Here is a 16686-nt window from a genome sequence, read left to right as displayed (position 1 = left end):
TTCTCTGGTATTGCACTACTCAGTTAAGTAATGTAGACCCAGTGAATTTTACCAATTCCAGCAATCGGTAATTTAGTGGGACTGTTTTGAAATTACCAAAGGTATCACATTTGCTTGGTTATTAGTAGCAATAAGTTTATAGATAACTGCATATTCTTTTTTTACCCTGGAATACATTATTTAATTTCCTGGACAAAATTATTTGCTAATGGCTCATTTTCAAAATGAGGGCTATGAAATAAATACACAAAAACTAACAGTTAGAAGAGATCCACGAATACAGTACAAGTCTGTAACCGGCCTTTGAGAAGCATAATTTCTCGGGCATCAACAATTCTATTTTAGCCCTGGCCACGTAGCTCAGTTGGCTAGAGTATTGTCCTAATATGCCAATGTTGCAGGTTCAATCCCCAGTCAAGGCGCATATAGGGCGCATATAAGATCAACCAATAAATGCATAAAACAAGTGGAACAATAAATTGATGTTTCTCTCTTTCTCCCTACTGTCCTCTCTCTCTCTAAAAGTCAATAAAAAAATTTTAATTCTATGTTTGTTAAAAGAAACTCAAAAGGTTTAAATCTGTTTCTATCATGTCACTGATACTTGTATAACCACAGCTCCTACTTAACACTCAACATTCCAGTCTCTACCAGCTAAAACAGTCTTAAGACTTCTAACATTGTCAAGGGCCAAGGTTTCTGAAAGCAAATTTGTCCTGTAACCAAGTTCTTGTCGCACCGTTGTAGAATTATGCAGAAATTCCAACAAAGTGTTAGAAGAGATAGCTCCTCTTCTCCTGCTGATTTTTGCTAAACACACACAGAACAACCTTCAAAGGAAGACTTCATCAAACAATACAACTATTTGCCTTTCCCCTGGTTGGGGGTACACAGAACAAAGGGAAAAGAACCTTTCCCCTAGAAAAGAAATCAACCTGTCATTTAAAAAAATCAAAATATTTCAACCACAATCAAAATGCCAAAATAAGTGGGACCTGCAGGGGAGAAACTACTGAAATCATAAACACCCTGAGCTATAGAAACAAGCAAACAAGCCTCCACAAACCGTCCTTTATCTGCAAAAAAAAAAAAATTGATTGGATAATGTTCCATGTTGTAGGAGGGTTTTCCAAGAGAATTTTAAGATAAAAGGCTTAGTGACTGTATCAGCAAAAACCATTTTGTTTGGCTTACATCTCTAAAGGGTCATCTTCAGGCCTTCGCCTCCCAGCCTAAAGGGTTTGTTTTTATAAAAGGGCTCAAAGGATCTGAGGGACAGGCCAACCTACATCCCTCCATGGAGCTCCTCTTCGTTCCGCCCTGTGCTACCATGAAGCAAACTCCCCCAAACCTCCTTAATCTTTTTATTTTCTTGAATTAATTGGCCCAGCAGAAATAAAGGAGGTTTTGGAGTCAGAGAAAACTGGCTTTGAATCCTGCTACTCACCAGCTCTGGGACCCTAGGGACTCCGAGACCCTGTATCCTTTCCATTAAAATAGAGCTAGTAATGTATGTAAAACATCATTCCAGTTCCTGGAACCAAGTAGGTATCCAGTAAATGGTAGCTATTATGATTAGTGTGATGGATTTCACAAGAGAAAGCACTCAAGGGTGGGGCACAGAGTGGGCAAATCTCTCTTCTTCTCCTTTGTCCACAGGTACTATGGCTCCTCACACTCCAAGGGCCTTTCCAGAACAAACTGAAGATCTCTCTCATGCCCAATTCAGTGGAAGGTGTGAAAAGGTTACCTGAGTATTGTGGTGCCACTTCTGCCATTGTTTTACCATAAAACCCCTTTTGGGGGGGACCCTACCGCTCACTTATATTATTCCATACAGGCACACTGCCACCTTCCTTCAAGCCTTCAGTATCTGGCTCAGTTTTCCTCTCCACCCTACTTCCTCCAGCCTCTGTGTCAATTACCTATTTGCAATCTGGGCCTTATAATTCCTCCATCTTTTCGACTCTCCCCACAATCTTTCCCAGCGTACCAATTTATCAGGTGCTCCCTGTAAGTTATGTGAAGCCAGCTAATTAATGTGCCTCAGCATCTTCTCACTCCCTGCCACACTGAGCCCAGTGCCCAGAATGACTTGGTGCTTGGTAAACATTTGTGGAACAAGAGCCTCTGAAGTCAGACCCCAGGGATGGAAAAAATAGTTAAAACAGGTTCCCTACAGCAACAAATGAGAAATTTCATTAAAAGTAAAGGGTAGCCATGGTTTCAGGTAGCCTAAAACCATGACAGGTTTTCCAGCTGTGCTCAAAGAAACGCAAGTTCAAGCAGGAGTGCATTTAATTTGGCTTTTCTCAAAGCCACTGTAATTTGTTTGAAAGGACATTCATTTTCATTGACTTCATATGAGCAAAGCAGAACCTATCATTCACTAGACTGGGGCTCTAGAACCATTGTAAACATGCCTCCACCCCCCCACCCCCCCACCCCCCGGAAGCTCTATCCCCAAACCAGAACTGTCAGCATTGGTCAGGAACAGTGAACTCTAAAGTCATAGGCTCCAGTCAAGAACTCGCTTAATGAAGCATATCTATACCTGAATACAGTTCTTCTACCTCAACACTTTATGCCCTCTCCTTTGGCCAAAACCAGCTGTCTAATCTCCGGGCTTTTGTCCAGTTCTAGCTCATAGAGTTTGTGACCCAACCCAGCAACCTTCTTCAGGTCATCTTTCACCAGCCAGGTCTTCAGGCAGTGCGGGCATGTCATGTGTCCCAGACACCTCTGCTTCCGCAGCCTGGCCAAATGGACCAGTTAGCTCAGTAGCTGGGGATCTAGTCAGGGTTCCAGAGCAGTCAGGGGGGCAGGGATCAAAGCCCCATCCTCCCAACTTGACTACTGAGCTTCTCTACAATAACCAAAACAAATCACTTTGCTAGCTGTCTTGCTAAATTAAGAGAAGAGGAATAAAATCACAAGTTTGAATCCACATGCTTATGATTCTGAGAAACAAAAACTGAAGGCTGTTAGTTTAAATATATATATATACTGGCACCATGAACTCCATTATTTGAGGTCTGGGAGGATTCTCTCAGAGGAAACAGATCTGTATGGTGCCAATATTATCATGATCCTGAGGATCCTTCTAGAAAGCACTATTTTCATGAATCAAACATTTTCTGTGCCAGGTTAGGAAGTGTTCAAGGGAAAATGAAACTAAACTATGGGGTGGGAATCCTGTCAGCCTCTTCCTTCCAACTGTGGTTTTATAGTGGCTTTTAAAAGTTCAAATAACTCAGTCTCCCAAGGGACCATGTGCTAAGTGTCTACATCAGGTGAGTCCCAGGGAGTCCCCAGAGGAAGCCCCACCTAAGGACAGAGAGGCTGGCTGGTCTCTGCAGCCTCCAGGGCATACACACTCCTTCATGAAGGCCATTTGAACCAAGTGTCAGGCAACCCTCCCCTTGCTCAGCAGAGCAGAAAGCCAGGCTGTCATCCTATGAAATGTGACTAGCGTTAGAAACTGGAAAATGGTACTAATTCCCCTAAATTTGCAAATCCTGTAACAGGACTGACAACTGAATAAACACTACTTGACTAAAGGCTTTCTTTTTCTTGAATTCAAGATCCTTACTATAATTAACACAAAAATTTTTTTTAAAAAGATACAAATCTTGCCTTGAATCACAGTTAATCCTAACTGGCCCAAATTAGCACAGGATTTTGTACTTTTGTGTCAAGGAAACAGTTCCTAGGAAAGACTCAACCTTCAGGACGTCTGTGGAGATGTCCTTCCAATTCCAATCTACAACCAAAGAGTAATTTTTATTTGCAAGAAAGAAAAGAAATCCAGCTGAGAAACCCCTTAAGATTCAGACTGGACCGACAGAAAGAATAAATAAATGAGGCCAGTCCATATTCAAGGCTTCGGGGTCCATTTTAAGCTGAGAAAGATAGACTTCAGTAGACACAATCTCTTCTCGCCTAGAAGGACCCTGTAAATATTACCCAAAATTCTGGTATAAACAAGTCCAGATTAAAAAGGCCAGAGGTCAAGATACTAACCTCCAGTCGGTGACCACCGAGGAGTGAATTTGGACAATCCACTCCACCACTTTGAGCCACAGAACAGAAAACACGCCCATGTGACGAGGAGGCTGCAGTAGATGGTCATCAGAGTCTAAGACAACTGCCCAGAGCTTGGATGTCAGACCCTCGTTTGAGTCCCTGGCTCTGCCCAAACATGGAAACCACAAACACGTTATTTAACTTCTCTCTCTACCAGGTGCACCACCTGAACAAAGGGGCCAGCCCAGTACATTTCCCCACAGCGGGGAGAGCTATACAAGATGAATGCAAGTGGTACTTAGATTTTAGGAAGTGGACAGGCACAATATTAAACACTGCATCATATAATGAGAAAATGTTGTTCTTTTCAGCACTTCTTTAGCCTTCATAAAAATTTTATTACATTAAAGAGAACATTTTTTGCTTGGTCTTCTCTTCAACACCTCTTTAACACCAGTTACTTTCCCTTTTTAACAAAGTAAGAGAGGTCTCAAGGTCAGCTAGGGCCTTCGGAAGGCAATTTTATTTTATAGACAGACTTTAAAAAATAGGTGATTTTTATTTTAATTCTTTTTAAAATGACCTTCTCTGTGAGACAACTGACACTGGTTTCCGATTTAGAAGCCCAATATAAGGTTAACTTTTAAAAATACATCGGTGCTTACGAAAACGTGAATCAATTTAAATAACTCGAGTGGCCTATACGCTGCCTATCTCGGGGCTACAGTGACGCCTAAACAAGGAAACGCAGGGAAGGCCCAGTCCACGCTGGGCCTTCAGCTGGCCACGGCGGATGGGTACAACTCCAGTCAGGCAGGAATTGTGAGCACAGGGTAGTGTGCAAACAGAAGCAACCACAGAGGATGGATGCGAGTTTCCAAAACAAGGAGGAGCCAAGAAACAGCAAGAAGGTATTCTGAAAGTAGAAGTCAGAGAAAACCTGTAGAGGGAGATTCAGTTAACCAGTTATTGAGCCATACTACGTGCTAATCACTGGTGAGAAAACCAGGTGTAGTTCCTTCGAGTATGCCTCTTATAATCTGGGACAAAGCTGTCAAAAATGGTCAGTCTTATTTCAAAGAGCCTTGAATGTCAAACTAAAGGTTATTATGGTGGTAGATCCTTAAAGTCTTGACATTGGCTCAGCACCTAGTACTTTACATAGTGTTTGAAAAATTCAATGGTATGTTTTGAATATTAATGCACTTCATTTATATATTTAATATATATTTTAAATATTTTATAATTCATGTAATATAAATAACATTTTTTATATTTTCAATAGTCAATCTTCTTCTTCCCTCCCTTTTCCAGTACCAGACGTCACACCTCACCCCAACAGAGATACTCTGCCACCTCCGTCACAAGGACCTACCCCTGGGACTGCAGAAGGGTACAGTTCAACACAAACTCATTAGTCTGAGTCTTCACTTTCTCTCTGCCTTTCCAACGGGCTGCTCCCTCCATCAGTGTTCCCTTTATGTCAAATTTGTATCATCTAAATACCAGAGCAAATCAATCTCAAGCTGCCATACCCTTGGGGACTTGCTTGGTTTGATTACTGGCACAAACAATTATTCCCAACCTGGCATCCTACAGGAATTCTGCAAAACAAGTGTAAATAAGGATATGAAACCCAAACAACTTCGCGGCAACTTTCTCCTCCATCCCTGAAATCTTTTGCTTCTTTTTCTCCCTCCTTCTTCCCTCTACTCCTAATTTATTATGACTTCTGAAACAACAAATGTATGACAATGCTTTTAGAAAGCTTTGTGTCTTGCCCATCTGCCCCCCATGAGTCTTCTGAGGTTTTCAGAAATATCCTTGTAAGGTTAGTCCAATTATCTAGGACCGTGATCTTCAACTGGTGTGCCGCAAGACTTTTTAAAGCAATACCTGACTATTTAGCCAGGAGCACTGACCTCTTTTCCCTTAGATTGTCAAATAAAAAAATGACAACAGCCAACACAACAATTGCCATCCAGTGTGAATGAACCAAAATTGAATCTACATTTTTGGTCAGATTGGCAAAAAATATGTATTTTTGGTGTGCTACGGAAGTTCAGTAATTAGTTTCTGTGTGCCAAGAGATGAAAAAGGCTGAAAATCGCTGCTCTAAAGGAACATTAACATTCCTTTCTTAAAAGATGAATGAGTCTTAGGTTAGCTCATCTTTGTATTACATATTGGCTTAACAGCACTGCAACTGAAGTATACAAAGTAAAACCTACACCCCAAATGTCCAGGATGGAGAATCCAAACGAAGAATGTGTTCCAGAGAGATTCTCCAAACGGTGAGTCAAAGGTAAGAACAATGTCTTACAGTGTCTCACTACATCATGTTTGCTCTATTGAAATTTATTGAGATGAACCAACCCCTTTGCATTTCAGATGTGAATTTCCTTCTGGTTCTATGATTGAGGTCTTGGTCCACCTAAAGCATAAATAGGCAATTTCAACAGCTTTCTTTCCTTCTTCCTCTCCTCCCCTCCTCTTCCTTTCTTCTGTCATTATCCTCATTGGGGGCTCTCTGATGCTTTCCCGGTGTTTCCCCTCTATGTCTCAAACCCTGTTACAATACTCTCCCTCAAGACACATTGCTGGGAAGCTCCAATCAAAGGGTCAGCATCCTTTTTCCTAAATACAGACCTAGAGTTGCAGGACGTCAAAGCTTGAAGGGATCCTTAAAAGTACTTCAGCCTCCTTTATTTCAGAAACCAAGAACCTAAACCTCAGAAAAGTAAAATGACTTGCCTAAGGTTGTGTGCGTGGCTCCTTAGTAAGTTACTAAAATTATATGCAAAATATATATATGTAAAATTGTTAATTATATGTAAAATTTGGAGTGTACAAGCATATGTATATTTTTTCTGGAAAATCCATAGCTTTCATCATATTCTCAAGGTAGTCAAAAATCTTTACCTAATAAACATAACCACTGATTGGCTTTATATATATTATATAAGAATTACATGTATATATACACCCATACACATACACAGAGAGAGAGAGTGACAGAGAGGGAGAGAATGAATAAAAGGTCCTATGCATAAAAGGCTGTTGGGGGGGTGGCAGCTTTACATTGGGGTGATATTGGGTCATAGGGTAATATAGGTTTCAGGTGCACATTTCTCTGAAATATGATGTGTACATTGCACTGTGTGCCCACCACCCAAAGCCAAATCTCCCATCACCATATATTTGGCTCCCTTTACTCTTTTCCATCCCCCCCCTTCCCTCAGGTAATCACTGTGCTGTTGTTTGTCTGTGTCTGTGAGTTTCAGTTTTATATCCCACATATGAGTGAAATCATATGGTTCTTAGCTTTTTCTGACTGACTTATTTCACTGAGCATAATATGCTATGCATAAAGATTATTTTGGTTTTTAAAAAGTATTTAAATTGTAAATCATCTCATTCTTATTTTAAAAATAAACTAATGTGCAAATCAAAGTACATGAATGTGAAGTGTCACCGACTACAGCAGCTCCTCAACATCGCAGCTGCCTCAAAAAGAGAAGTGAAACTGAACGGAACCCGAATTGTTTGGCCCACAAAAGCGAGGTGGCCTAGATAATTTCAGTAAGTACTGAAAGTTCTCAATCATAAAACCTTAACTACAGTTACTTCTCAAGTAATTCTATTTCTAGTATTTTTCTATAATCATCCCATTATTTTATTTACGATACAGAAAACAAACATCACTTTCCCATTCTCTTTGTTTGAGTTGTTTAAGTCAGCATTTAGTGAACACCCTCCACATTCCGTATCAAAGGGGCTGAACTAAGGGCTGGGAGAATAAATCAAAGACCTCCTGGAGAAGGATACACGCTAGAGGAAGATAAATAAATGTTACCATATCAAAACACAATTAAATACATGACATGAATAGCTCTGTAATCCAATCTTAGGGGAGTAAAAAGAAGGGGATAGTTCATTTTAATTCTGTTGTTGGCAAGGAAGAGTGAATCCACACGAGTTTATCAGAAAGATGGCATTTAAATCAGGTCTTAAAGGAGGTTTTCAAAACAGAAAAAGGCAGGATTTTAAAGTTCATTTTGTTTCAGGATCCAGGTCTTTCGCGTTTGCACGCGTTTGTTAGAGTAAATGCTCTTTGATACAGTTTAGCATCTCAACGGAATGCAGAGTAACAGAAGGCTCTATCTGAAAACCATTTTTACTATGAGATTTTCATTCTCTGGCTTCACGTATTTCTAAAATGTACCTCTCCAACAACATCTAGGCTGGCTACCTATTCAGGGAGCTATTTTTAGGTAAATAAAAAAAAAAATCCCAATGCACAAGGACATTCACTCTTTGCCTCTTGTTGGTATTTCAGTCATCAGAACCTTGACGTTGATAGGTCCTTAGCCTGATATTGGTAAATTCACGGAAACCAAACTGCCTGAGATGCAGCCTCAGCTCCACCATTCACAAACTCCGTGATCAGGCTACCTCACCATCCATCCCTCAGAGGATGGTAACAGTAGCCACCTCCCGTGGTTCTCCTGAGAATGAACTGAATTATTACATGTAAAATGCTTAACACACCAGCATACAGAAAATCAACAATGTGACTTACCAAGTTTTTACCAAGAGGAAATGCTTTCTAGGAGTTTATTTCTAATTTGCTACACCAATTTAATAGCAAATAAAGTTTCCATATGATTTCACTTTTATAAAGCAGACTTAGAAATTGTACTTACTTTCAGAGAAAAAAGACTTAAGAAAAGGCTAAATTTGGTTCCTAGACAGTAACGGCAGTAAGAGAAATAGCTTATTTCAAAAGTCCACAACAGCCCCGGTTAGGTGGCTCAGTTAGCTGGAGTGTGGTGTGATCCCATACAGCAAAAGGTTGTGGGTTCAATCCCTGGTCAGGGGACATACCTAGGTTACAGGTTTTGCTCACACATTCACGTTTTTCTCTCTCTCTTTCTGCCCCTCCTCCGTCCCCCCACTCCATCTTCCTTTCTCTCTAATATCAATAAATGTATACTTAGGTGATGACTTCAAAATAAAAATTTTTAAAAACATCCACAACACAATAAGGATAAAATAGGCAGGAATTGTATTGTATAATAATCAAAAAAAAAAATTTCACCAAAGTTAGGTTTGTCTGTTAAACTGATAGTTCTTTCTTTTATTCCTTACACTCTGATAGCCAAATAGTCTGTCATTCCATCTTCTGTGTATCACGCAGGGAAACATTTTGAGAGGGTATACTTACTCACAAATACTTGGCTAAAGCAATAGTTCATTTTCATTTTAAACCAAGAATTTGAGTTGGATAAATCTTATTGTCTGTTCTTTCCATGGTGTTGCAATCCCTAGCCACGCAATGTCCCAACAAGCCGGAGAGAGTTTGGCTGGCCCCCTCAGAAACAAGGGAAATATGATACAGGCTGTAGATTCTGATAAGGACTTAGCAGATGAACATACCAGAACATCCTTGGAAAGTCCTCTGTGAGCAGCAGCTGAAACCATCCGACCTCACCACTCAGAGTGAGAGTTAAACAATGGGAGCTCACTGGCGTGGTTCAAATCTTAGCTCTGCCACTTGAAAGATGTGTGGCCAGGGACAAGTTAGTTAACCTCTCAGTTCAATAATCTACAAAATAGGGATAATCAATCAGTTTGATGTAAAGATTAAATTGGTGTTTGAAAGGTATTTGGAACAGTACTTTAGCACACAATGCTATTTAACAGTGGTTATTAAATAAACACTGCAATAACTTGGGCATTTAAGATTATCGCCACCTGCAGATTTGAAGAGGGTCCTCTCCCAGGGGAGTTAAATAAAACAAGGTTTCAGAAAGATCATTTAAAAGTTGATGCTGGAGTGATGGACTGTATGGAGCATTATACATGTATTATCTCTTTAGTATTCAGATAAGTAAATAAATATGTATTTGGACTTGATACTATTGTAGAAATGCAAAAACCACATGTCTACTGGTATTTTCTAGATATCCAAAAGGTTCATAATTAAAGAGTATAAAACAATGTCCATTTAATTATTTTAGGAGCTAAAAATTGAAATCATGAAGATATTAACAATTTGTGGTCACTACAAATACAGAATACGCAACTTGCTTTATGAGAGGGAAGATCCCTAAAAAAAAATTTAACTGAGAAAATATTACAACTTCTATTTAAGGTAAATAATACAGAAGATAATAAAAAGCTGCCACTGTTTCATCCAGTTTCATTGATTTTTAATAATGTAAACATTGAGACTTCCTAGAGCAAAGATTTAAAACAACCAAGCCCCAATCACCCTTTTCCTATTCTAGACTGGTCATTGGCTTACATGAACTATAACCATGCCCTAAGTCAAAATGTGTCCAGTGTCCATCCCAGGCCTCTATTTATATGTAAACCAAAATACTGGTAAGGGTTGAGATTTCAAATGAGCATCTGGAGGGGAGGCAACTATCACAGGTGTCTCCTTCACAAACATCATTCTAGAATACACCGCTCATCCTTAAAAGGGGGCTTGTGAATTTGGCTGACCACCTACGTGGACTGTGGTCATCACCAAGGCTGGTCACTCGGATTCTACTGCTTTTGCTCAAGTAGGTAACGATTGGCTCAGTGGATCTGATGTTTTCCAAATTCTCCCTGTCGTGCATTAAGTTAATGCTTTATAGGAGCATTTGGGGAACAGGCTGGCAATGGAAACTTTGTACTTGGAAATTATTATACGTCTGAAGAGGTTCTACTACGGAACATTCTCCAAACTTTCACCCGTTCTTTGCTTCGAGAGAAGCGTCTCGCCAGTATATGAACAACAGAAAGCCTCCATTGCTTGTGTGGGAGGTATGAACAATGGGCTGAAATAAATGGGGAGTTGAAAAATTAAGCACTTTTTAGTTGAGATTTAAGTTTTGTGTGAAAAGAAGATCAAAACTTAGGTTTTCGTCCCCAACTAAAAGAAACAGGGAAACTTCGCTTTCGAACTTGGAAAATTTTGTGAGGTGTTCCTTTGGACGGGGGCGGCGGGGAGAGGGAATCAGGCCTTAGATAGTGACTTTTTCTTTAAGTATCAAATTTGTGCTCTATTATATGAATGTATATACCACCCACGCGCTTTGTGAGGTATCACAGAAAAGCCTTGGGTTTTATAAATAATGCAAAAGATAAAGGTCAATTACTTCCAGTGCCAGAAGTTTCTCTCTGGCCCCCTCAACCCTTTTTTAAAATCTTGTTTCCTTCTTTCTAATAAGTGCTGAAAAGAGGCACCTACCCACAATCCTGGCAGTAGCCCACACCCCAAGAACCTTCAGAAACAGCAATGGTCTGGAAGTCAGGAAACATTCTAACAAAAAACAACCAGAATTTGCCTGATCTCCCCGGTTTCCTTCTTCACAGGATTTCGACTGGAACCCGCGAGCGACAACGCCTTGCAGAGCCTGGCCCGCTCCGGTCACCGGGCCGATTCCCAAGCCACGGGGCCAGGAGGCGCTGCGGACCAGTCCCCCGGGGCCACCGGCAGCCGGAGCCCAGCCCTCGCCACCCCCACCGCGGAGCCCAGCCCAGCCGCGGAGCTCTGTTCTGCGCCGCCCGCCGGGGTTACTCTCGGTCATTCCGCTGCACCATCTCGCCCCAGCTTCTCCATCCGTCTGTCCTGCCTTAGGCTGCCCCAAGAGACAAGCAGCAAAGGGCAGGAACAATTGGGGTGGTGAAGAGGAGGGAATGGGTACCCCAGCTCCAGGTTTCCGAAGGCTCTACAAGTCATGTTTTTAAAAATAACAAAACGTCCACCCAGCGGCGCCTGGGACGCCAGCTCCGGTAAGCGCAAAGAGACTGTAAGCAGGACCCCTAAGTCAAACAAAGCCCCTGAGGCCTCAAGTGAGCAATACCGCCACGGACCCCGTTTGGGACACCTCCCAGTCGGGTTCTTAGAAAACAAGAACGCGCCGCTCCAGTCTGAGGGCGCACGGGGCGGATCCCCAGATCGGAACCCAACTCAGACCGGCTTCTTAAGAACGGAGTGGGGACAAGGTGTGGGCATTCATCCCGTTGGGTGCCCGCCGACCCACAGCCAGAAGGGTTTCTAGCCGGCTCAGGCGCTTCCAAACATTGGGACGTGCTCGGTGCAGGACCTGCCAGTCTTCCCACTCCGGCAGCAGCGCCCCCAACACGACCAGGAGCCCCCCAACCCACTGCGCCCGAGGTATTGCGCCCGGGTCTCCACGCCCACAGATGCTCCCGGGCTCCACCGCAGGGCAATCCCGGAACGCAGCAGCACCGCGTCTTTGGGTCGCCAGAGCTTGTCCTAGGACGTCCTCTCCGCATTATGCCATCCTCGCACCATTTACATTGCAAGAGATGGGGGTTCGGACTCAACTCCCCCAAACCTAGCGCTTCCCAAAACCTCCTCAGCCCCAAAATAAAACAGTAACGCCTAAATCACTGGAGAGCGTCTTACCTGTTTTCCACTTTTGTGTTTTCGTCTCTTTTCCCCACCCCTTGAAAAACCCTTCCGAAGAAGGGAGGGAAATTAGGGGCAAGAGGAGCAAAGCGCCCCAAGAAATTGGCTCTGGTGGCCCTCGTCCTGCGGCGCCCCCTGCCCTGCCTCGCGCCCGGGGAGAGAAGTGTCAGCTCGGCTCTGCGGGTCCCAGCCCCACTCACTCTCCCTCCGAATTACCGGGCTTTTGACGAGACTAGTTCCTTTTATAGATTCGCCTGCGCTGAGAGCAGAGGTTACTATCGGTCAAAGCCTGTTCTCGCACTCCCTCCTTCCCCGCCCCCTTCCCCAGCCTCTGTTTTTGTAGCTCAGTCACTCAGCAGAAAGCACGTGGAGCCGCGCCCCGCCCCTTAAACGGGCGATGTCCCGCAGCTCCCAGCGGAGCTGCAGGGGAAAGGTAGGGGGATGGGGGCTGCCGCAAGCAGTGCGCGCCCCTCCGACTTGACCCTGTGACCCGGCCTGAGCTGGAAACAAGGGGCTTGTGACTGCGCTAGAGACTGTCTCATCCATGTTCCTGGCAGCTAACAGCACTAGTGAACATCGCTTCCTCTAAACTCCTGCTTTCAGCAATTTTCTTCTTTTGTTTGTCAGTTTACTCAGTAATTGGGAGCGCAAGGCTGAAAACCATACCGACGTCACCCCTTCAGTCTTTGTTTCCGAATGTCTAGGGTGTGGAGAAAGGCAGACAGCCCTCTAGATAATTGTCTGGTTGTTTTATTTACTTATTTATTTTTCACCACAAACCCGGACTTTGGTAATCAATAGGCAACTTACTGCCTTTGGGATTTCCACCCTGGCCCTCCCAGGTCGTTGGGTGGGCCAATGAAAAGCGTCTTGCTTCTTCTCTTCATAAACTGCGGGAAGGAGAGAGGCCCAAATGACAGGTCCATGTGGCCCAGCCCCCTTTTATTTTCAATGTGTTGATCAGCGTTCCAGTGCTAAATGCACAAGGCTTGCATTTTAGCTTCCATAGATTTGCAAAGTGCAGCTAAAGAATCATAGTTGTGTAAAATCGTGTAACCATCCCAATCTCCAACTTCTTCCTCTAGCCTTGGCATTGACAGCCAGGAGGAAGACTGCCCATAAAATTTGACAAACAGAGGTAAGATTTCAAATGGAGGCTCACATACTATGTCTAAATATTTAAGTTATAAATCAAGCCAACAAACTGTAAAATAAATGTCTCCTGCCTGGACAAAGATACCTTGGAAGCAATCTGGAAGGGCCAGTTCACATTCAGACTCCTTGTAGTTTGAGCTGAGTTTTGACAAGTATGTGGAGAAATGAGAGAGCCTGCCCCAGACCCTTTCTCTTCCCACCTCCAGCCCCATCCTAACCCAGAAGAACCTCCACTGTGTGCATTGGACCCCCAGCTGCGCAAGCTTCCTCCAGGCACACAGTCACCGCCACAACTTGAGATCAGGTGCGTACACCAGTGAGGAGGCCCATGCAGACCCTAGAAAGTGCACTAAGAGATCTTCAGTCAAGGAATTCTAGGATTCCAGACCTCTGGCGTCAGGGTCCCTTGGCTCTGTGGACTGCTCACACTTAGGAAGGGGTGGAGTTTGCAGAGGGCCAGAGCCAAGCCTTCTGAAGCTCACATTGCAGGAGAGAGGTCCCTCTTGCCTGGGTCAAAGGACAACCCTGGCCAAGAGACTGGGTTCTGGGGTCAAATTTGACTGAACCACATGATCTACAACTTTCTGCCTCCATTTCTTCATCTGTAAAACTGGAGAAAATTTGTATTCTCTCCCTGCCTCACCAGGGTTTTCTGAAAGTGAGTTTTGTTCATTTAGGCTTCTGGAAAGAATGGCATTGTAAAGAAAGAGGGTGTTATTAGGTGACTACTAATGTCATTTTCAGGCACCAGCCATGGCCTATAACGTTGTTCTCATGCCAAACTTTTAAAATTCCAGGTGTAGCAAAAGTTAAAAGTAACTCTCTGACCCTCTAGATATAAAGTAAAGCACCTCCACATGTGATTTGGGGGAGTGATTAGGTCTCCCTGACTTTCCACCCACTCTACCACCCCCACCCCTACTGCCACCCACTTATCGCAGTGCTTAAAATCCCACCACCAAATTACTCCTTTTGGATTTTTGAAGCCTATTGTTCCCAAGAGCACCCTACTGAAAGTAATCCCTTAGAATGCTCTTCTGGGGAATGAGCAACTGTAAGTCCTGTACAAATAACACAAAGTTAGGATGCTGGAGAAAGAAGGTGAGCCCAAGAAGAAGACGGAAGCCCCAGACAGAGGAAGGCCATTGATTATAATTGCATATGTCAATGGCCTCAAAGCCAAACTTGATTATTTTTAACTAAGAACAATCTGTCATGTCACCTCTACAATGAATACATGCACACACTGTCATGTTTGAGGCCTGTTTATGAGTCTCGTTGATTTTGAACAATAAAAGAGCCCAAGCCTCCATAGAGGCTAAGTGATTTGGCCAGGTGATGCAGGGACATAAGTCTGATGACACCAAACTGATTCTTTGCAGGTGTGACAAATTCATATGACAAAAACACTGAACTACGAAAGTTAGAGCCTAAGAAAATATGTCCCTTGAGAACGTGAATTCACTCCCTTGAATGCCATGGGTTGATTTGTTCCTGAGCAAACTGTAGTGAACTTTCCTCCAAGACTTCAGATTCCTACTAACACCGACACCAAAACTCCAATTCTCCCCCCGACACGAGCCTTTCCAAAGAGTAGGAAAACCCTTCTCTGTTGCTGTTGCTCTGGAGAAGCTGATTCTGTAAATGTAGCCCAGGTGGCTTGAGGTTCTGTTCTGAGATGACCCCGGCGTTTCCTAATCACAGAATTGCCCTTCAGGCAGCTGTGACTTTGGAGACCCTGCTAGAAGTCGTGGAGCTACAGAGAAGCTCGATTTCACCATTCCATTGAGGCTTTTCAGTTAGAGATTACCAAAAAGGCTCTCTTAGAGGTTGCTTTAATATGCAATATCTGATAACTGCTGGGCATAAATGTACATATACACATTGCTTAAAATATAAATGATTTTCACCACACGTGTAGTTTGGTTGGTATGTGTTCTGTTTGGTCCTGGGAAACTCTGAAAACAAAAATTGAGTATGACAGGCAGTCAATGAAGAGTAAAAACTTAAGTTTTCTAAATTCAAGTTGAATTTGTTACAATTAAAAAGACCTAATAGCTGGATTTTTTAAGCATTCCTGGATAATGAGGAGTGCCTCAAAAATTTTAAAAAATAGGTAATCCTTCTTTTATATTGTCTAAGGAAGAATAAAAGCAGCTACAGTTCATGTTTGAGTCAGTTTAATTCCAATACACGGTTAGACACATAAACAAATCATTACATAATCAATGTTCAAACAAATAAAAATATGAGAAGTCACCATTATTTGTGTAGTAAGCCATGTGTCCCACAGGCTCTCAATACCTACAAATTCAATTTAATTGGACCAGTGTAATCCCCTTTCATACTGATGTGACTCCCACTGGCATCGAAACAAGATTCAAAACCATTACTACTCTGGACTTGAGTAAGAAAGTTGTTCAGCTTATCATTGGGACCAACAAATTATTCTGAATTACAAACAGATATAGTCCCTGACTTACTAATTCATCAATGAGTTACAACTCGTTTTTCAAAGCCATCCTTTCAAGCTGCCTCCCTTCACACTCGTCTTCCCTAAAGAGCCAAACTGCTGAAAAGATTTCATCTCTACCCCTTCCATTCATTCCCTCTCCAGCCCCATTCAGGCAAACTCTTGCCCCCACCACTGAGTCTGTGCTGTCCAAATTCATTTATGACCTCCTTAAAAAGATAGCAGGAAAGGCTAAGTGCTTTCCTTTTTTATCATTATAAAAAAAACACCCACTTAATTGGCATTGCCGATGACCTCCTTTAAGTCCTTAGGCCACCTGATCTCTGGTATCTGACACTGCTGACCACACCTTCCTTCCTGAAACCAGTTCTCCTGTTTTGCTTGAATCTGGTTCTCTGCTGACTCTCCTGCCTGTCAGTTAATGTTCTTTTCCTGACTCCTCTTTCCGTACACATCCCCTGATACTGGCTTTCTCTTTTTCTTTCTACGTGCTCCACTCCCGTGGCTTCACTTAAACCCTGTCTCACCAGCTATCACCTCCTTGCTGAGCTCCTGTTCCGTGCTCCCTAACACGCATAGAGCAGCCAGCAGGACCTGT

At 42.9% G+C, this 16686-nt stretch overlaps 1 protein-coding gene across 5 annotated transcripts in view; it reads right to left on the bottom strand.

The window, feature by feature from the left end:
• ABCA1 (ATP binding cassette subfamily A member 1) overlaps positions 1–12730 on the bottom strand; it is a 119018-nt gene extending 106288 nt beyond the window's left edge. For 3 of the 5 annotated variants that reach the window (XM_045195076.2, XM_053922100.1, XM_045195079.2), the window contains exon 1: positions 12458–12730. The gene's annotated coding sequence lies outside the window, so the exon portion shown is untranslated. Of the gene's footprint in view, positions 1–9465; positions 9635–12457 lie in introns of all 5 variants that reach the window. The other 2 variants (XM_045195077.2, XM_071221278.1) reach the window with 2 other exon arrangements.
• Positions 12731–16686: the final 3956 nt, after the last annotated feature.

The sequence above is a fragment of the Desmodus rotundus genome, chromosome 1 (assembly GCF_022682495.2).
Source record: "Desmodus rotundus isolate HL8 chromosome 1, HLdesRot8A.1, whole genome shotgun sequence".
In the NCBI taxonomy this organism is placed as follows: domain Eukaryota; kingdom Metazoa; phylum Chordata; class Mammalia; order Chiroptera; family Phyllostomidae; genus Desmodus; species Desmodus rotundus.
This window is presented reverse-complemented; position numbering and strand designations above follow the sequence as displayed.